Source organism: Lampris incognitus, chromosome 4 (genome assembly GCF_029633865.1).
Source record: "Lampris incognitus isolate fLamInc1 chromosome 4, fLamInc1.hap2, whole genome shotgun sequence".
Classification (NCBI taxonomy): Eukaryota; Metazoa; Chordata; class Actinopteri; order Lampriformes; family Lampridae; genus Lampris; species Lampris incognitus.
In genome coordinates this window covers 26189976-26212179 of record NC_079214.1, presented here as the reverse complement: position 1 = coordinate 26212179, position 22204 = coordinate 26189976, and positions in this window count along the sequence as shown.

Sequence of the window (22204 nt, the reverse complement as noted above, 5' to 3'; positions counted from 1 at the left end):
GAGGGAATAGCGTGATCCTCCTACGCACTACTTCCCCCTGGTTAAACTTCTCACCGTCAGGTGAAAAGAAGCAGCTGGTGACTCAACAGTGGGGTAATTGGCTGGATACAATCGGGAGAGAAAGGAGAGGGGGAATCCAAAAAAACAAAAACACAAAAAAAAAACCAAAAATATTTTATATTATAACAGATAAGGAATGATTCCTTTGTACTCTTGATTTGTTTTATATACACAAAATAGCACCCTCATTGAGACCATTTTATTATAGTGACTAACATTTCGACTTAGTGTCTCTTTTCACTATACCTTCTGTTTATTGTCTCTGAGCAAGACAGTTTTATAGGCATGACAATTGATTATGTGTACTTCATAAGCAGTTCACACAGTATATTGTCCAATAAGTGTGAGAATCCTAAAATAATTGATTAAAAATGAATTTCACAGTCTATATAATCTGTCAAAAATAAGATATTTGCAAACTCCGGATTATCTACCACAGGGAAAATGTGAGTGTGTACATGTGACAGCATGTACTATTTAGGAAACACATCCCTATGTTTGAATCTGACATAAATCCCATGTTAGTTTCCTACTGAAATGTGACCCTGGAACACATTTAGGAGACATTTAGAGACATCTGAAATTTAGTTGCAAGACAAATTAAAAACAGTGCATAGATGGATGGATGAATGGATGGATGGCTGTGGTAAGGACAGATGGGTAGAAGGAAAAATATGACGAATGCACTGCAAGTGTACAAATCAACAAACATTGATTTGTGTCTGTACCAGCCAACTTGCTGAATTGGATAAAGATATATTGATTTGAAAATGGAGGATGACGGTAAGGACTAATCAAATAGACTGAGATGTAACAGATGATGGGGGGGGGTTCCAACATCAGGTAATGAAGGGCTCCTCCGTCTAAAGAAAAATCCATAGTTAAATGGTTAACTGGCACATATTGATACACGATCAAAATGAGCTAAATCAAGGTCATGGTACCAAAATCTGACCAATAACATTAAGAAATTGATATCAAATTTGGAGACAGTGCCAAGGAATATTGGATTAGATCACCCCCCTCAAAAAAAAACCAAAAAAACTTAATTACCATCACTGACATAGGTAGCCTGATATGGGTGTCATCTTATGTAGTTTGGGGAAGAGCAGCAGAATATTTCTTCTTCTCCAGTAGGGCAGCTAACTTTGTAGGAAGCAACAGTGTTGAATGCACAAGATAGATGTGGAGGCAGGGCAACTGGGAATAGGTTACATCGTTTCTAGTGAACAGCTGCCTTACAATTTATTAGATATTGCATTCCCCCTTGTTGAAAAGAAGTTTACACAACAGCATGATCAAAGAAATGAAATTTGTAGAAAAGTTACCAGGGGTCCATGGGATTACATTTGGAATGCAGGAATGATAGCTAAACTTTGCTAAGAGCTCTGTTCCTACCATGTGGCTCATTTAAATGTTACTCCTGAATTGCTTCCATCCTATTCATTTGTATAGGAAGAGATGGAATGCCTCATGTTGTAGGGCTGTCTGCTCCCGTTTTGTACTGGATATATCAGTGTGTGTGTGTGTGTGTGTGTGTGTGTGTGTGTGTGTGTCTGTGTCTGTGTGTGTGTGTGTGTGTGTTAAAGTATCTGAAGGTGTCTTGATGCCTGAGGCAAACTGGCACACTCAGCAGATGGGAGAGAGACTGATCCTCTGGTTGTTGACAGTGCACTTAAATGTGTGTGTGTGTGTGTGTGTGTGTGTGTGTGTGTGTGTGTGTGTGTGTGTGTGTGTGTGTGTGTGTGTGTGTGTGTGTGTGTGTGTGCCCACATGAGTGTGTAAAACCTCATACCCTAATCCAGCACTGATAAACAGTAAATAAATGATAAACACTGTCCCTCAATCCCAAAGACCAGTCAGTTCTGTTCTCGTCTTCAATTGTATAAGTGTGTGTGTGTGTGTGTGTGTGTCCTTGTGTGTCTTTGAGCTTGACATTAATAGAGAAAGCATTGAGGTTAATGCATGTATATGAACTATCTTCTTACGCATATCTGATAGACAGACAGAGACATGCACACATACAGATAGACAGGGAGAATGAAGAATAAAATCCATCATTCATTTCTAATATGTCCTCACAACTGCAACAACAGCAAACCCTGAATGAGCTCTCCGGCCTTTGTTCAGCCCCCACCCCTTGACGCTGCAGAAACTGTGTACTCTGTCTTACACACACACACACACACACACACACACACACACACACACACACACACACACACACACACACACACACACATCTAGTACATTTTGACTTGGGCCTAGAGAGGACCAGCTGCAGACTCATTCAAAATTATCATCATTTAGCTTTTCATTTCCCTTCTCCATCAGCCCTATTAGCCTCCATTACCCTCTCAGCTAGCCCCAGCACTAACCCTGCTGCTCCCTCTTCAGAACAGCAACCTGATTACATCTTTCATTCTCTCCTGTCCCAAATGAAATCAGCTTCTGACCTGACTTGAATGGTCGACTGGCTTAGCATGCTACTTAGCTAACTAAATGGCTGGTTTACCAGCTGGCTTGCTGGCTGGCTGGCTGGCTCGGTTGGCCAACATGCTTGCTAGCTGTGTTCACAATCTCCTGTCTGGCTGAGTGACTGAATGGTTTATGAACATGCTACCTGGCTGACAAGGTATCTATCTGGGCTCCTAAAAAGGTTGAATTCCACCATGGATGAGGAGTACATGGATGGCTTGGCCTCAGAATACCCCTCTGTGGGGCAGGGCTGGAGGTGGATGCAAAACAGAGGCTCACAATCCACTAGTAGAGGGCATTTGTCTCACCTCCACCCCTGAGCTCAAAGCAGCATAAAGCAAAAGACGGCCCACCACAGATACAGACACACATACATATGCACACAAACATACATGCACATGTGTACACACATGCACAACCACAACCAAAGATGAATTATGAATAATTATGTCTGGAAATCCTTCATGTAGATCAAAGCAAGCTGGCACCAATTTGGTCACGTTCATTAAGACCCATGTTTAATGCATGTCAGATTTGGCCCTTTTGAAATAGCGCAGTATGGTAATGAAGTGCTGCATATTTGGAGTTCTGAGAGGGATACGACTAATTATTCTAACAGTAAAAGTAAAACTGGTGTGGATAACGTTGTGTAGATATATGTGGGTGTGTGTGTCTGTATGTTTGGGTGTCTGTACACTGACATTAACCACGCCTTATGCGCTCCGTTCCCTGTTAATCACACTTAAAAGCAGTGCTGGCTGGTGAGCAAATTTTTTTGGGGGGGGGCAGTTTTTGTGGGGGGGGGCAAACAAACTGAAGCAGCACTTCATAGCTCAGCAAAAAAAAAAGACAAATCTAAAAACACACTTCAACATTACATTAAAAACATAATGTAATATTGACTAAACACTGGCCAGTACTACGTGAACATACATTTTGGCCTCTTTTCCCTCTGGCCTGTAAATTTCTCAATGACTTTCTGATTAAAGTCAGTCACCAGTCTCTTTTCCATGGACCGTATGACCAATGCATTCAGCCTCTCCTGGCCCGGGCTTATCGGAGCTCTCACGCTCATCATCGCCACGCAAAGCCAACTCAAAGGCTCCACAAAATTTCCGTCTATATTCTGCATAGGATGTGTCCATTTTTGTCACGTCTTCGTTGTGCCTTCTAATACCAATCTAGTAGCCTTCATCTAAGCTGTTCAGCAATGCTAAGCCTGCCAAAAAATGTAGCCTCATACTATTTTCTAGAATGGCTACGGCGACTTTCCTTTCGTTTGCATTTTTTTCAGAAAGATTGTTTCGGTCTTGTGCCCCCATCGTTGTCCACAATACTTTGGTGCCGACATTTTGAAATAGGAAACAGGGAAAGCAATAAAAGGCATTACTTACACCACATCCAACTAGCAAGCTCCGTTTATCATAACAGGAGCGGGAGAAGCCCCCGGTCCTCGATCACTTGGCTGCTGCTGAATTTGTAAATCGGGTCGGTCCGGTCCAAGCTCCTTGGTCCCGTTCTTTTGTTTGTTTTTCCTCTTCCATTGAACGCCTTGTGAAAGTGTGCTTTTGTGAGAAAGTAACCAAATTTTCGTTAATTTCCGCGGTTCCGCTTGAGGTTGCCGTCTCCAGTAAGTACTGGTCAGCTAGCTAAGGACCAGGAGTTACAGTCGCGCATCTGTAGTTATATTAATGCAGGGTGTGACATGAAAGACAGCGTCAAGAATTGTCCAATCACATTATATTAAAAAACAAAACAAATTGCTGCCAATAAAAGTGGGAGTGTCTGGGGCGCGCGGTGGTCTGAAGCAGCCAATTAGAGAGCAGCTATAGGTCACCTGCTTACCAAAATTTGAAGGACTTCCATGAACTCTCATTTGGCCAGCACCTTTCACCCAGGAAGTATTCACACAGAAATTAACCAGACAGTTTAGAACCAATTTTTAATGAATGATGACAGGTGTTGACAGACTACCAGGCGCATTGTATGATTAAAATTGCATTATATAATTATCTCATCTTATCTAATTAATGTATTTTTAACATGTTTAATTAGACTTTCTTCTTTAGATACTCGGAGGGGGGCGGTGCCCCGGCACCCCGCATTAACGAACCGCCACTCCTTAAAAGAATGCTTAGTGCTGTTAATCCAGAAATCACAACCTTACAAAGTGTAATATTTATGTGGTATGAATGCACAACAAAAGCAGAATCTCCCACAGCTGGGAAAATAATTATGCCACTCCCGCCCCCCCTCCCAAAAAAAACATAACGCTGTGTTGTCTGTCTAGCTGAGTGTGTTGCTGTTTTCTTTGCTGTCTGTCTATCCAGTCTGCAAACGTCACACACAGGGGACAGCACACGCTTCCTGCACAGCTGCCTATCGTATTCCCTGTGTCTCCCTGAAGGGGGAGGTTAACAGGAGATCTCCACAGCAGTTGGCGGCAATACCTCACCTCATATAGACTCCACATGCAGAACAACGCTGGAGAGGAACAGGTCTTTATAATAAATGCTACTGTTCTCTTGTGTTGTTCCTGACATTTTGATCCTGTGTTCAAAGAAAGAAGGGAAGAAAGCCTAGTCTAAATCATTAATGGTAGCAGTTACATTAGTGCATAATGATCTATATCTAAACATTTAAACTGGTTTAACACTAACCGCCCCCCAGGAGTGAAAATTCAACTTACCAACCAACAAAATCTAAATATATTAAATAGCAGGGGATGTTTTGAAGGATGTTAACAGCCATCATTAATGTACTAACAAACATGTCTGATAAATCCTGGGGATTAAAAGATGATAATGATAACAACAATAAATAATAATAATAATAATATTCATTCATTATCTTAACCATTTATCCTGCTCTCATGGTCGTGGGAAATAATAATAATAATAATAATAATAATAATAATAATAATAAATCAAAGGCTGCTCTGACCACTTCAGACTGAAATTATTTTCATAGTTTGCCTCGGGGTGATACAAACAATGTCTAGTTCTCTCCAAATAGGAAGACTATTCTTATTTTATCTTGGCTTTCAATAAGCAGGAATTTGCCTGTATGACGAGGACATGCACACATGCAAATAATAAATACAAAGCAATTAGCCAATTGCCAATTAGCTAATGAAACTGTCACTTGAAAACATGTGCCTGCCTGTTTTAAGACGTGAAGCACCTTGTGAACCTGACTTTTTACTCAGTCACTCACAGTCTCATGTTTAGCTGCACCATCTGCATATGCAACCCCTCCACCAAAGGTTGAGGGAATTTATCTAAAATGTTAAAAGATTTTGTGGGGGGGGGGGTTTATTAACAATTCAAGAAAATTGCCAAAATTGATTTTTCAATTTTTCTGTCTGAGCCTATCCCTTATATTCTGTCACTTGGTATTGCCCATTCCATTTCATTCAAGACAGGATTTCAAACACCATCGACAGAGATGCAAGTAAGACGTGCTCTATCACCTTTAAGATGCTCAAACAAACAAGCCTTTTGAAACAGGTTTTTGAAGTATTTCTGATGTGTCAGCTTACTTTTTTAGGTTGTCAGTTAGCTAAAAACATGATTCAGACAGGCTAACTTTAGCTCTATTGAGCTAGAGCAAAAGCATCCCTTTAACAATGTCAATGTTAAGCATCCAATCAGGATATGAGGTAAATAATATGTAACATTAGCTACACAGTTGGAAATGGGCAGTTGATACTAGGCCTACTTCCAATTAAAAACTCAAGATAATCATCCCAGATCGTTCTGTTTACAACAAAGTCACACAATAGTTCTGTGTTGCATGTATAATGCTGTGTCATTTTTCAACACATACCCAGTCAGAATCGTTTCTAAGTCCATGGTTTTGATTTTGATATACTTTATTAATCCTGCTGGGGAAATTCAAGCTCTGCATTTAACCCATCCTAGCTGTGTAGCTAGGGAGCAGTGGACAGCCGCTGTGCAGCGCCCGGGGATCGACTCCAGTTCTTGTTTCCGCTGCCTCGGTCAGGGGCACAGACGTGAGTATTAACCCTAACATGCATGTCTTTTTGATGGTGGGAGGAAACCCACCGCAGACACAGGGAGAACATGCAAACGCCACACAGAGGATGACCTCAGATGACCCCAAGGTTGCACAACTCCGGGGTTCGAACCCAGGACCTTCTTGGTTTAAGTCCAAGCAAATTTAGGCTCTGCTCTGGTACTGCTCACACTCAAAGATAAAACACAAAAAAAAGAACATGCCCTTTAACTTGAGTTTTCCACTCCTAATCTTCACAAAATTATCACTAATTTGACATCACTAACGTCAATGTAAATACATTTGCAATAATGTTCTATTTTTAATGGTGTCCATTCAGTGACGTGGGCTTATTTATAGGCCTTATAGATAAAGTATAGATTAAAATATATATATATATATATATATATATATATATATATATATATTTGCAAATTTAAAGTTGGTGTAAATTGAGTTGTGTTCAGAATTAAGTTGAGGCAGTGTTCAGAATGAACCCATTAAACGTATTCAATTGCAGAAACAGACTGCAGAATGCTGCAAAGGACTGCAAAGACAGTAGCAAAAATCATTGCCATGGAACTACCACAACTTCATAATATTTACACCACTCGCTGCAAAAGGGAAGCTCTCATGCACTCATGTTCTGTTCTTGCTTCTTCCATCTAGAAAACATTACCAGAGCATCAAATCACACACCACCCATCTCAGTAATAGTTTCTTTCTACAAGCAGTCAGGTTGCTGAACAGCTGTCACACCCATATGCACCTTACATTGTTGTGTTATCATGTACTTTTCTATATCATGTACATAATGTATGAATTCATTGGGTACATATTCTATGTTTGTTGTTTTTTTTGTTTATTTGGGGGTGGGGTGTCCTTGTGTCCTTTGTCCTTGTGCCCCTTGTGTTAAGGCAGAGAGCCAAAGCACAATTTGAATTTCTTTGTATGCTAAATACATATGACAATAAAAGTTTGAACTTGAACTACTTGAACTTGAACAGCTGCTATGAAATTCAGCTCAAAAGTGAATAACTAGGAAAGTTAAATGTTATTTTACATATCCTACTATTATCTAGAGACTGTTAGGGAAACCAGGGCTGTATTAATACTTCACTTTGCCCCTGGGCACAAACATTTAAGCCCCCCCCCAAAAAAACTGGGTCTCCCCCCCCACTGCTTTGAACAGTAGTATAGAATCTCTGTGATCAGTCAATATTTGTACCAGATGCATAATAGCATCCATCCACAACTCGACTAAGGACAGCAATTGATCGAGGGTAGCGGAAATAGGCATCAATGTGTTGTTATTAGGACTTTTTTTCTCCTACACTGAGTTTGTTTCTGTCAGACATTGAAAGATTCCTACACAGACTCAGCTGAATGAGTGGTGCCATGATATGTAGGCCACTGCCTGTTTGTTGGTTTTCAGGAACCAGGTGGCAGCAGGGCACATCTCTGTGGAGCACGTAATAGACTTTACAGTAGAGCGGATGGTAGGCTGCAGCTGGCTGCATCAGCAACGTGCAGCTGGAAACGCACACACACCAACACCACTGTGAAAACTGATCTGTCAGTTTATTCCTTTTTAGAGCCTGTCCATACTCTCGGATGTAGTGTGAAAATGACACAATTCAGACGAAGTCATGTGAGATGGCGTTATAGATATGGAAAATCACAACTCGCTCTCCAATTGGTTCGTGATCTTGTTTATTAATGTTGGTTTTTTTTAAACCAATGAACCAGTTTGACTCTTTGATAGTCACCCGTGACCACTGTTGAATGATTTTTTCTGTAGAGAAACAATGCTGCTTCCGGCTGTACACCACCAGTAGACCGACACAAGTGAGACGCTATAATGAATAGTCATGACAGATAAGTAGTGCTAATTTTTCGCAAATAACTGAAGGGAGGATGTTCCCTTTTATAGAGACATGGATGTCAAAATTAACATACCGGTGTTGGGGTCCAACTTGGCAGTATTTAGAGTCTCCGACAGGTTAAAGTAAAAATGAGATCTAACCAGATAGTTTGCTTGTGTGCTGGGCTCTTTAGAGGTCTTGGGCCCCTGGGCAATTGTTCCATTGCCCTTATGGTTAATCCAACCCAGAGGGACATGCATAATAAAACATTTGGCAGCTCACACACAAGCCTTAATGTTTGTGTCATGTTTCCTTGCAATATGCTGTTGAGATTCCATTGCTCATAACAAATGACTTGTCACATCATGCACAAAATATGCCATAAATTCCATCTTTTACTGCCTGAAATTAGAACTACTGGCAGTTAAAACTAGCTAGCTACAATACATGCAGTATGATATTCTGGGCTGAGCAGTATCAAAGTGCACTGGAGCAGACCATAGAAGCAATGTTCCAATCTTCTAAAATAGCACTCATCACTCCATTGAAATTATGGCCATTCCCGCTCCCGCTCGGATACACTCCGGCGCTCCGTACTGTATGTGTATTTGGATTGACCCCTGGCCATCCTCTAGAACAGGGTTCCCCAATTAGTTTTCCCCAAGGGCCAAATCATGTCATGCATACCAAGCCAAGGGCCAAAACATCCGGGGGGGGGGGGTTCCATTGTGCCAGCAAACGTTGTTTTATGTGCAGATGTTGTTGTTACTGGGTCGAGGACCACACAAGAAAAAAAAAGCACCCTTGAAACAAAATAAGCCCAAAACCAACCATTTATCCATCCAGCCATTATCCAAACCATGTATCCTGCTCTCAGGGTCACAGGGATTCTGGAGCCTATCCTAGCAGTCATTGGGCAACAGGTGGGAAGACACCCTGGACAGGCTGTCAGGTCATTGACAAATGGACAAAAATAAATGGATGTTCATTCACCAACCAGTGAGAGAAGTGAGAGCGAGGGAATGAGGCAATCCTTCTGATGTCGGTCCTGTATTCTGTTGTGGCAAGCCTGAGGCACTGGTCAAGATGTGCATTGGAAATTTTGTTTCTTTCCTGGTTCTTGATCAAGTTCACTGAAGAAAATTATGACTCACATGTGTACGTGGAAGGGAAAATTGTGAGATTTAGATGAGACATTATGTCACACAAAAACACAACACGTGCCATCACCTTATTGTCACTTAAAAACCTCTGTAATTCGTGGGCTTTTTGGCTCCGCAGCTCAGATAAAAATGACACAAGCTCATCGCGCAGGTTGCACACCTTCTCCAACTCACAGCCTTTGCTCAGCCAGCGAACATCATTATGCAGCAAAAGACCCTTGTGTTCCACTGACATTTCCTCCAGCAATGCTCTGAAAAGGTGATGTTGCAGACTGGAACTCTCGCGAAAGAATTTTACCAGTTTCATCACAGTATCCATAGACTTTCATTTCCCCACACAATTTAGTGCACAACACTGATTTGTTAATAATGCAATGAAGTGCTAAGAGTGCTGGGTTGACAGTGGCAAGCCTGCTTACCAAGTCCTTGTGTTGTCTCGCCATTGACGGAGCCCATTGGTGACAACGGACACAATCCCCCCCCCCTTTTTCTCCCCTATTGCATTTGGCCAATGACCCACTCTCCGAGCCACTTCACCTCCTCTGCTGAGCCAGGGAGGGCTGCAGACCACATTCTTCCTCCCATACATGTGGAGTCGCCAGCCGCTTCTTTTCACCTGACAGTGGAGTGAGACTGAGGAGACTGATCAGACTGAGGAGTTTTGCCACGGGGATGTAGCGCATGGGAGGATCACGCTACCCCCTGAACAGGTCCAACCGACCAGAGGAGGTGCTAGTGCAGCGACCAGGACACATACCCACATCCAGATTCCCACCCACAGACACGGCCAATTGTGTCTGTAGGGACGCCCGACCAAACATGGGGATTCGAACCGGCGATCCCCATGTTGGGAGGCAACGGAATAGACTGCTACGCTACCCTGATGCCCCAACAGACACAATTTTGCTCACATCCAAGCCATTCTTCTCAAAGAACTGTGTTAATTCATTAAAGATGATTTAGAATAGAATAGAATAGAATAGAACTTTATTTGTCAATGTACAAGTACAACGAAATTTGAAAGTGCAATTATTATCCGAGCAAAGATCAGTATAAAAAGAAAAGAATTAAAAACATAAAACACACATTCATTTCTACATTCTACTGGACACTAACATATTGCACAAAAAGTCAGGAATCAAGACTAGGCAGCATTTAGTGCGGTTATGGCGCGGGGACAGAGGCTGTTCTTGAGTCTGTTTGTCTGAGCTCTTATTCTCCTGTAACGTCTGCCCGAGGGCAGCAGTTCAAACAGATGGTGTCCTGGGTGGGATGGGTCCTTGAGGATGCTATGGGCTTTGTTGAGGCAGCGGGAACTGTATAGGTCTTCCAGGGAGGGCAGTGGGCATCCAATAATCTTCTGGGCAGTGGTGATGACCCTCTGGAGCACTTTCCTCTCTGCTACTGTGCAGCTGGCAAACCAGACACAGATGCAGTAGGTCAGTATGCTCTCTATGGAGCAGCGGTAGAAGGACACAAGCAGTGAGGTGGTAAGGTGGTTCTTCCTGAGGATCCTCAGGAAGTACAGTCTCTGCTGTGCCTTCTTAACCAGCGCTGTGGTGTTAACTCTCCAGGTCAGGCCCTCCTCTATGTGTATGCCCAGAAACCGGAAGTCCGAGACACTCTCCACACAGTCCCCGCCGATAAAAAGGGGATGATTGTCCGTTTTGTTCCTCCTGTAGTCTATAATCAGCTCCTTTGTCTTGGAGGTGTTGAGGATCAGGTTATTTTCCCTGCACCACAGAGACAGCCACTCCACCTCATTCCAGTATGCAGACTCACCCCCCCCCCCCAGAGATGAGCCCCACCACTGTAGTGTCGTCTGCAAACTTGAACATGGTGTGGCTGGAGTGAGCGGGGGTGCAGTCATGTGTGTACAGGGTGTAGAGTAGGGGACTCAGCACACAGCCCTGTGGGGTGCTGGTGCTGAGGCTGAGGGCTGAGGAGATGTGGGGGCCTACTCTGACCCTCGGTGGGCTCAGACAGGAAGTCCTTAATCCAGAGGCAGATGGAATAAGCAAGGCCCAGTTCTGTCAGTTTGGTCACCAGTCTCTGGGGGAGGATGGTGTTGAATGCAGAGCTGAAGTCCACAAAGAGCAGCCTGGCGTAGCTCCCCTGCTGCTCTAAGTGGGTCAGGGTGGTGTGGAGAGATGTGGCTATAGCATTCTCTGTGGACCTATTTGCTCTGTAGGCAAACTGGTGTGTGTCGAAAGTGGGTGGGAGGCTTGAGATGATGTGACTCTGAACCAGTTTCTCAAAGCACTTCATTATGATGGGTGTGAGTGCCACAGGTCGGTAGTCATTCAGGCTGCCGAGAGTGGACTTTTTTGGCAGTGAAACTATGGTGCATGACTTCAGACAGGATGGGATGTTGGACTGGGATAGAGACTGATTGAAGATCTTGGTGAAAACCCCCACCAGTTGGTCCGCGCATTCCTTCAGCATCTGTCCAGGGACGCCATCGGGACCCGCAGCCTTCCTCGGGTTTACCGCCCTCAGTGTGCGCCTCACCTCATGCTCCTCCACCATGAGGATGAGGCTGCTGTAGGCTGGTGGATGGAACATGGCTGCCTCCAGTGGCTTCTCCTCGAAGCGGGCAAAGAAGATGTTAAGCTCCTCTGCCAGTGAAGTGTCACCGTCAACAGCTGTGAGGTTGCTGGATCTGTAGCTGGTGATGTGCTGAACCCCCTGCCACACCTGCCTTGTGTTGTTGCTGTTGAAGTGGTCCTCAATTTTATTTTTGTAAGCTGCCTTGGCCTCTCTGATGCCTCTTTTCAGGTTGGCCCTGGCAGCACTGTATTGTGCCCCATCACCAGACCTGAGAGCAGTGTTCCTGTCCCTCAGCAGGCTCTGGACCTCTTTTGTCACCCAGGGCGTCTGGGTGGGATAAGCCCCAGTTGTGCGCCCAAGTAGAGGAAGCAAACAAAGTAGCTCTTCCCAAAAGGTCTTCCCATCAAAAAATATTGTGAACACAGCTGTTCCATATCAGCTTAGTCACAAGATGAGTCTATGGCTAGTGATATGGCTTCTGCTTTCTTCAAATTAGTGAGTAGATTGGAAAAAACTCCACCCCTAATAGTTCTACTCTTCTTGTTGCCGTGTTAGCCAACAATGGCTCCTGCTTTAATAGCGCCACAACCGTTTCTTTGTTTTTCTCATGACTCACCAACCATATCAATTGCACACGTTTTAATCAACTCAGCATCAGCGAATGGCTTCTTAGATTGAGCAAGGTTCCATGAAATGTGCAATAATGCAGCCGTTGCACTCTTGTGCCGATGTTGAGTTACAGAGTAGAAACAAAGTGCTTGTATGATGTTATCACGTTCGCTATTTTTTGCGGTGATACAATGACATGCGGTCAGGGATAATTTAATCAAAAATAACCATACAAGAAATTCATAACAGCATATCAAAATCTCACTCTAGTTACAAGTATGATGTGTGATAATGTATTTTAATGATATTTTTATGTCCTCGTCCTTTTTAAGTCCTTAAACTTCTAAGAGTGAAACGCCATATAGTGCACAAGCTCGCCTACTTTTTTCAGTGGGAAGGGTAGGCTCTGTTTTTTTTCAGGACTTCCTTTAACATTGTGGATTTCTGAGTTTGCACATGCGTATTGCGTAATTTAAGGCGAAATTAACGGACGAGGAAAGGCACTGCTTATGGCGGTAGTGTGAGCCAATCAGAGCTATCAATGTACTAAATTGCTACAATGTCATAGATATTTGTGCTGTCAATAAAGCACGCTAGCTCGTTTGAATTTAATCAGCTTAGTCACACTTCAGAGCGAAATCAGTAATGTCAACCATCGTACGTCTTCAGAGTTTTAGTAAAATGGATTACCAGCAAAACTTAATCGTCATCAATAAAGGCAGGACTACACCAGCTCTCCCCACCACGTAAAGGGCAGAAAATCATCCGATCATTCCAGCTGGAGTGGTACATAGAGAAAGAGTGGCTATGCGGCTCCGATGCTACCACCAGTAGGCTGTACTGCTTCCCTTGTTTGCTGTTTTCCAGAGAGCTGGACAATGTATGGGTAGGTACCCGCTACTGCAATCTGAACAACCTGCCTGCAGCGCTAGTCTTGCGCATTTACTGTGTAATATACTGTAGCAAATTCGGGGGGGGGGGGGCAACCACAGGAACTGCCGCGGCTGGGACGCGAACCCGTATCGCCCGCACCGCGGGAGACATCGCTGACCACTCGACTAAAGGGTCAGGCCCGTCAGCCAGCGGCCAACGTGTCTACTTATCCATGTACGTTACACTACCCCTGTAATGTCCGTAGACGCCTTGTCTTACTGACATAAGAATAATTCAAGAACGAGCCGACTTCGTAGGTTCTTAACTGTGTAGCTTTTACTAGCGTTCATCCGACATACAACCTTCATAACATGCGCTTCTCACTTCCTCTATACGTCACATGCACTGCACGTACCCCCGTGAGTAGGTCAAGTTAAACACGTGACCTTCCATTCATTACATCTCCCCCTCTAAGATGATTTTCTAACCTGTATATCACCCCCCTTTTCACAAAAAAAATAAAAAAATCCCCCACAGTACACAAGTCCATACGCCTCACAAATCCAGCCGGATTGCAGGCTTGCTCACCCTGCCAGAGCGAGTAACATATGGTGTGGAAGTTGGCATTTCTGCTGCTCGGGACTCATCCATGTTTCCACTCTCCCCTGGAGTGACATGGTCAGGATCCCTGCTGACAAAGGTGAGTGTTTTGGGTGTGGCCAACAGGTGGCGCCTGTTCCTTCTGTAATGTTCACCTTGAGCTGTCTCCACTATGTAGGATCTGGGAGTGGAGCTCTGACTGTGAACAACTGCTGGCATTGTCCATGTTTTCTGTCCATCAAGTTTGGTGAGTACTGCGTCACCCGAGTTCAGTGGGCGCAGTGTCCGCACGCCGTTCCTGCGGTTGTAGTAGAAAGCCTGCCTCGATTTGGCTGCGGCGTCAGCGGTTTTGATCAGTTCCTCTTTAGGCCAGGCCGGTTTCAGGTTATGCTGCAATGTGGGTAAGGTGGTTCTGAGTCTCCTACCCATGAGCAATTCCGCTGGACTGGCTCCAGTGGAAGAAGAGGGTGTAGCTCTGTATGTCAACAGGGCGAGGAGAGGGTCTTCCTGCCTTAATATGCTTTTGGCTATCTGAACAGCCCTCTCTGCCTGTCCATTACTCTGGGGGTAGTGTGGGCTTGAAGTCACATGGATGAAATCATAATCCTCACTGAACCTCCTCATCTCTTCTGAAACTAGCTGTGGCCCATTATCACTAACTACAATTTCAGGGATACCAAAACGTGCAAATGTAGCCTTCAGCCTAGCTACAACCTGACTGCTAGTAGTTGTTGGTAGATTTAGAATCTCCAAAAACCTGGAATAATAGTCAGACACTATCAAGTAGTTTTGCTTTTTGTACTCACACAGGTCTATGCCAACTTTCTGCCATGGTCTGGATGGGAGCTCACTTGACATTAAACGCTCTTTTCTCTGTGTGTTCTTGTGTTCTCTGCAGAATTGACATTGCTGTATCTTTGTTGTAATGTGCTCTGTCATTTTGGGCCACCACACTGACTGGCTAGCTCTCTCTCTGCACTTAACTATCCCCTGGTGCCCGTCGTGTATTCTGTCTAAGATCACCTCCCTCATCTCTGTGGGAATGACGATACGACTGCCTCTGATGACTAAACCATCTACCTCAGATAACTCCCCTCTCACCTGATAAAAGTCTCTGACTGTCTCCGGCACTTTATCGACATACTCAGGCCAGCCGTGTCTGATGAAGCCCAACACTGTCTGGAGCTGCAGATCCCCATCCGTGCTCTGTTTTATCTCCTGCATCCTTTGAGGTGTGGCAGGCACCTGGCACACGATGGCATCAATGTGCGCTGCAACATCATCATGAGAAGCACCATCTCCGTAGCGCTGCTCTGGGCCTCTGGAGAGTGCATCAGCCACAGCTAAAGTTTTGCCTGGTGCGTATTCAGCCACTGCATTGAAACGCATCAGCCTCATTAACAGTCTCTGGCACCTAATGGGCACATTATCCAAGTCTTTGCTGTTCATGAGAGGCACTAGTGGTTTATGATCGGTGACAAGTCTGAAATTGTCAAGCCCAAACAAGTACTTCTCGAACCTTTCACATGCCCAGACGCTGGCTAAGCACTCTTTCTCGATCTGTGCGTACCTTGTCTCTGCGTCACTCAGCCGTCGGGAGCAGTAGGCCACGGGCTTCCAGTGTTCCCCGTGCTGCTGGAGCAGAACGCCTCCCAGCCCGTAGCTGCTGGCATCTGCTGACACCACCGTAGCCTTAGTGACGTCATAAAAGGTGAGTACCAGGGCGGTGGCGAGTGCTGCTTTAAGGTCTTGGAATGCTGTGTTCTGTGCAGGTCCCCACAGCCACTCTGTCGTTGCTTTAAGCAGTCCATAAAGCGGCTGACCTACAGTGGACAGCTCTGGGACGTATTTTGCCAAATAGGTCACCATCCCGGGGAACCTCTTGAGTTCCGTCATGTTCTGGGGCTGAGGAAAGTTCTCTATTCCGGCCACTTTGTCCGGGTCAGGTCTGATGCCTGCCTCGTCGATGATATGACCAAGGAAGCGGACTTGTTTCTGTTTGAACTTGCATTTCGCTTGGTTCAGTTTGAGACCTGCTGTTTCAATGACCCCCAGCGCCTCTGCTAGGCGCCGGTCATGGATTTCCTCAGTCTCTCCATGTATAAGGATGTCATCCATGTACACCTCTGTGCCCTCTAGCCCGGTCAGAGTTTCCGCCATCTTTCTCTGGAAAATCTCTGGAGCACTCGTTATACCAAATGGAAGGCGGCAGAAAGCATACCTCCCAAATGGGGTGATGAAAGTGGTGAGCCCCCTGCTGTCTTCATGCAAGGGGATGTGGTAAAACCCACTTGCTGCATCCAACGTTGTGAAGAACTTTGACCCTGCGAGCCTTGGCATTATTTCCTCCATAGTGGGCAGCACGTATTTCTCACGTTTCACCGCTCGATTCAGCCTCCTGAGGTCAGCGCAGCAGCGAACCTCTTTCTTGTTCGGTTTCAGCACCGGCACCATAGCGGCGCACCATTCTGTGGGCTGAGTCACTTTTTCAATAATGCCCTCATTTTCCATGCGCTGCAGTTCTTTCTTAACCAGTGGTACAAGTGGCAGCGGTATCCGTCTGGCTGTATGCACCGCGTATGGCTGGGCACCCTCCACCAGAGCTATTTTCACTGGGTCTGTTTTCAGCAGTCCACTTGAACCGAAAACTCCACTGACCTCATTCATCCGCTTCACTAGACCCATCTCCACTGCCTCTGGACGACTCAGCAGACAGCTGCCTCTCCCCTTGATCACATACACTGGAAAGGAGTATTGTTTCTCCTTGTAGTTGGTTGTGGCTTGAAACTGTCCTATGCAGCTGATGTTTCCACCTGGGCTTATGAAGCATGTGTCAGGAGGTCCCAGTTTTATGTTTGGCTTCAGCTTTTTAAATGTCCCTTGGTTGATAACAGTAGCGTCAGCCCCCGTGTCAATTTTAAAGGTTATTGGTACATCACTTATTGTTAAACTAACAGTCCAATCTTCCTGACTGCTCTCTTTGCCAACTTCTCCCAGAAAGTACAGCTGTTTAACCTCTTCAGTGACTTCTCTCACCGCTTTAGAGTGACATACACGCTCCCAATGTCCCTTTTTATGACACTTGTTGCACTTACTGTTCGTTGCAGGACACTTCCGCTCATCGGTGTGCTGCGTCTTGCCGCACCTCCCGCATTCATCTACTTTGTTGGTTGCCGGACTGCCGCCACCATGACGCTGTCCGCCCTTTTTGTTTTGGCGTTCGTCCCGCCATCGGACAACATTGACGTTAGCCAGCAGGGCCTCTGGTTGGTTAGCTTGGAGGCTTAGCTGCTTTGTTATTGCCTCCGCTTGGCGCACTTGTTCAATGACTTTCACCAGAGTAAGGTCCGCTGTGAGGTGGAACTGACGGGAGAGCACCTTGTCTTTTATGCCCACTACCAGACGGTCTCTGATATGTTCATCCCTCTTGTCCCCAACTCACAGTGTTCAGACAGCTCATACAATGTCCGGATGTACATCTCCGCTGTCTCTCCTGGCTGCTGGCTACGTTGATAGAAGCACGCCCTCTCATGTATGATGTTACGGCGGGGAATAAAGTAGCCGTCGAACTTTTTCAGTACGATATCATAGTCCACTTTATCACCCTCCGCCGCGAAGTCAAACGAGCTGAATATCTTTTCAGCCTCGCTGCCCATTGCATAAATCAGCGAACTCACTTGAATCTCCCCGTCGTCTTTATCCAGCTTTGTCGCGAGCCTGAAGCGCGAAAACCGTTGTCTCCACTCCGGCCATTCAACGGGGCAGTCAAACTTGAATTCACTCGGCGGATTAAACTTCGGCATGACCGCTCGTGTTCCGATACACAGACTATTCTGACACCATGTAATGTCCGTAGACGCCTTGTCTTACTGACATAAGAATAATTCAAGAACGAGCCGACTTCGTAGGTTCTTAACTGTGTAGCTTTTACTAGCGTTCATCCGACATACAACCTTCATAACATGCGCTTCTCACTTCCTGTATACGTCACACGCACTGCACGTACACCCGTGAGTAGGTCAAGTTAAACACGTGACCTTTCATTCATTACAACCCCCCTCCTTTGGGAAGCGCATCAGCTCCTTCACGCCTCTGGGCGCATACGCTTCCGATGGCCTTACGGTCTCACCATCCCACTTCTGTCACCAATGTAGCGAATTTGGGGGGCAGTCCGGGAGACCGTCGCCACAGCCGGGACGCGAAACCGTGTCTCCCACATCACAAGCGACAACGTTAAACAGTCGACTAAAGGGTCCGACCCCTTAGTCGAGCGGTTAGCGATGTCTCCCGCGGTGCAGGCGATACGGGTTTGCATCCCGGCCGCGGCAGTTCCCCTGGTTGCCCCCCCCCCCCGAATTCGCTACATTGGTGTCAGAAGTGGGATGGTGAGACCGCAAGGCCATCGGAAGCGTATGCGCCCAGAGGCGTGAAGGAGCTGATATGCTTAAGCGCGGGGACGCGCTTCCCGAAGGAGGGGGCTAGTGTAACGAGCATGGATAAGTAGACACGTTGGCCCTTGGATAACGGGTCGGACCCTTTAGTCCATGGGCCAGAGCCCAAAATTTCCTATTTCGGTACACTCAAGGTGGCAAAACTTACTTATAATTTTTGAAAGGATCCATGTCTGTAGATGATATTTTGGTATGATAACCATTCCTGAGTGGCAGCTGTATCACAGTTATCAGCTCATGAAGTTAACCACCCGCTAAACTAAATTGCATTTTAGACGCTGGTGCATATCCTGGTTTAGCCTCATGGTCAGGACATTTTTCAATGTTCTATAATATTGTCTTTGGTATCATTTTAAAGGGGACCTTCTTAGCTTTCATTCAAGCCCTGTTGTGGATATTTCTCACAAATATAGAGGTCACTTGAGCTCTTCAACCCGTCAATAACACACATCTTTCTGCAATGTTCGCCTAAACTATATACTTTCTTTTAGCCCTGTGGCATCTAGGAATATCAGGGACACAAAACACAAAAACTGGAATACTCACAGGACTGTAAAGATTCAGGAAATGTATAATATACCCATACTATTTCATTGTGTGAGGTGATTGTGAACCTTAAATTAGAAGGGCATTATTACTAAGAAACTAACTAGACCAAAGCCAGTTAGTCCATGGGTCAGACCAGATATCGATATCACCCAAGGTGACACAACTTCACTGGTGCCATTTTATTTGGTACACTAACAGAAGTAAAATAATACATGATAACCTTTCCAAATGAGCAGCTATTTCATTTTTCTTTCAGGAAACCTGTTTCTGTGCCTCTCACGATTGTGTATTTGCCCAGATTTTTACAAATATAGCATTTCAACACCCCTGGTACTGATTAGCCTAGCTTAAACTCTGGGACAGTTCTTAGTTGGCCAACAACCAAGGATAACCAGTACTGTGTACTTCCATTCATTGTGCTAAGCTAGGCTAACGTGCAGCCAGATAGCTTTCTACTAAACACATATAGAGGAAACTGGTATCTATCTTCTTGTCTCACTCTGGAGAAGATTGTAAGCTCTTTTCCCATAATGTTAGCATGTTCTTTTAATGTATATGTTAATATGATTAGTTAAAGTGGCTACGAGGAACTTTCATCTTGTGTTGATTTTAGCGGCCTCATGTGGACAAAATACAGCTGTTGCATAGCAACTAGGTAATGTATCTATTTGTGGCTATGTAAGATAAATAATGGTAATATGACGCTGGTGAAGCAAAGTAAACTTTGTTTTAGTAGTGTTCATACACCTAAGTTACATGTATTTGTTTGTATGTGGCAGGTGAAAACTGACTGAATATGGCCACTGGTGAACAAGCAAGTTTTTACCCAATACCAAAGCGCCCACGGGTGGAGTGCATTATCCACTGTTCTGATGATACAGATAAGCTGGTTTCACTACAAAGTGTCGACTCATGGAGAACTCTGCTCAGGGCAGCTCAGATACGAAATCATGCACCAGTTTTGAAACTGGCAAAAGACATTCCTGAGGGACAGATTCCAGCAATCTACTACCACAGAGAGTGTCGCAGTATCTTCACTATGAAGCAAATTCTTGATGGCCTCCTTGCAAAAGAAAAGAAAAGTTGTGTCTCTGCTGAAGAGAAACAATCTAAGAGAGTAGCTCGACATGCTCCAAGTACATCTAGGACTTATGATGCAGAGTGCATATTTTGTCAGAAAAACAGCAAATATTCCAAGAGACAGAATACGAGAGAAGTACTGGTGCAGTGTCGAGAACTGCGAGCTGATGCAAAGATCAGGAGTGCAGCCACAAAGAAAAGGGACAGCAGAATCCTTGCCATTGTGAGTAGAGACCTTGTAGCAGCTGAAGGGCACTACCACAGGTCATGCTATAGACTTTACACCAAAGAAGAGGTTTCCAAAGGAGAGGTTGCCAGCAATGAAGATGATGATGCTGCAACCCAGTATGAAGCTGCTGTGAATAAGGCATACAATGAGCTGTTCCTCTTCATCAGGATGGAGCTTTTTGGCAATCCTCAGGTGATGACAATGACTGATCTCTCTTCTAGACTGGTAGCTTCAATGAACTCCCAAGGCATTGCCCAAGTCAAGGAATCAACCAAGAAGCACATAAGGCAAAACCTGGAGAGTGAGTTTGCTGGAGCCTTGCAGATATTCCCTGATGAGAAAGGAAAATTCCTCCTCTATCCCGATAACTTGTCCATGAGGGAACTTGCCAAAGAAAATCAGTCTCTCAAAAGGGAGCTGCAGACCCTGAAAAGTGTCAGTGCACAAGATGTTATAGCCAAAGCAGCCATCAAATTGAGAGCAGACATTAAAAGTCAAGATGTTCCTCAAACCTGGCCGCCTGAAGTCAAACCAGAAGCAGAATGTCCTACCATTCCAGAGTCGCTCATTATCTTCCTGTACTCTCTACTCACAGGCTCAAATGATCCTGATCATGCATCCCAGAGAGTGCAGTGCCTTCTGCAGTCATTTGGCCATGACATAGTATATGCAGTGACATGTGGAAATACCAAGCCTTCCAAGCACATTGTTCTGCCATTCAGTGTCAAATCGTTGACAGGAAATGTAGAGTTGATAAACATCCTCAACCGACTTGGTCACAGTGTGTCCTATTCACAGATGGAAGAGATCAACACTGCCCTGTGTCTCCAGAAACTCTCATCATCAGGGAGTGGCATTGCCCTTCCAGCTAACATCGCTCCTGGCATATTCACAACTTTAGCCTGGGACAATATCGACCGTCTTGAAGAAACTGTCAGTGGTGAGGGAACATCTCACAGAGTCAATGGGATTGCTGTGCAAGCAAAGCCAGTCAACCTACTTCCTGTCCAACCCATGCCCACTGTTCCCAAAACAAAGAAGAGAAGCATTGATGGACCCCCACCAATGTTACCAACTTACAATGCTGGACAACGGGTAGGGCCACCACAAAGCAAAAAGTCAGATGCCGATACTGCAGCCAATACTAAGCTTGCCACAGAGAAAAACCTTCTTTGGGTCCTAGCACGCATGTCACAACAAGAAGAACAGTCAGTCAGCAGCTGGACAGGCTTCAACATCCTGACTCGAGGAGAGATGATGGTCATCCCCGACAATATAGGCTATCTGCCTACCATCAATGCTCCAGCGACACAAATGTCTACTGTCAACGAGGTGCTTAACCAGTCACTGAGCATCATGCAGTGCTTAGGCCTGAGGAAGATTGTCTGTGTCTTTGACCAAGCCCTGTATGCGAAGGCTGTCGAGATCACATGGAAACACCATGACAAGTTCCATGATATCATCGTTAGGCTTGGGGTATTCCACATCATCTGCACACTGCTGGCAATAATAGGAAAGCATTTCCAAGATGCTGGACTCAAAGACCTCTGCATTGAGTCTGGCATGATTGCAGAAGGCTCAATTGCTGGTGTTATGGATGGCCTTAAGTACAACAGGGCAGTGCGACTACACAAGCTCCTGTATGAGGCTCTCATGCGACTGACCTTGAATGGTTTCCTG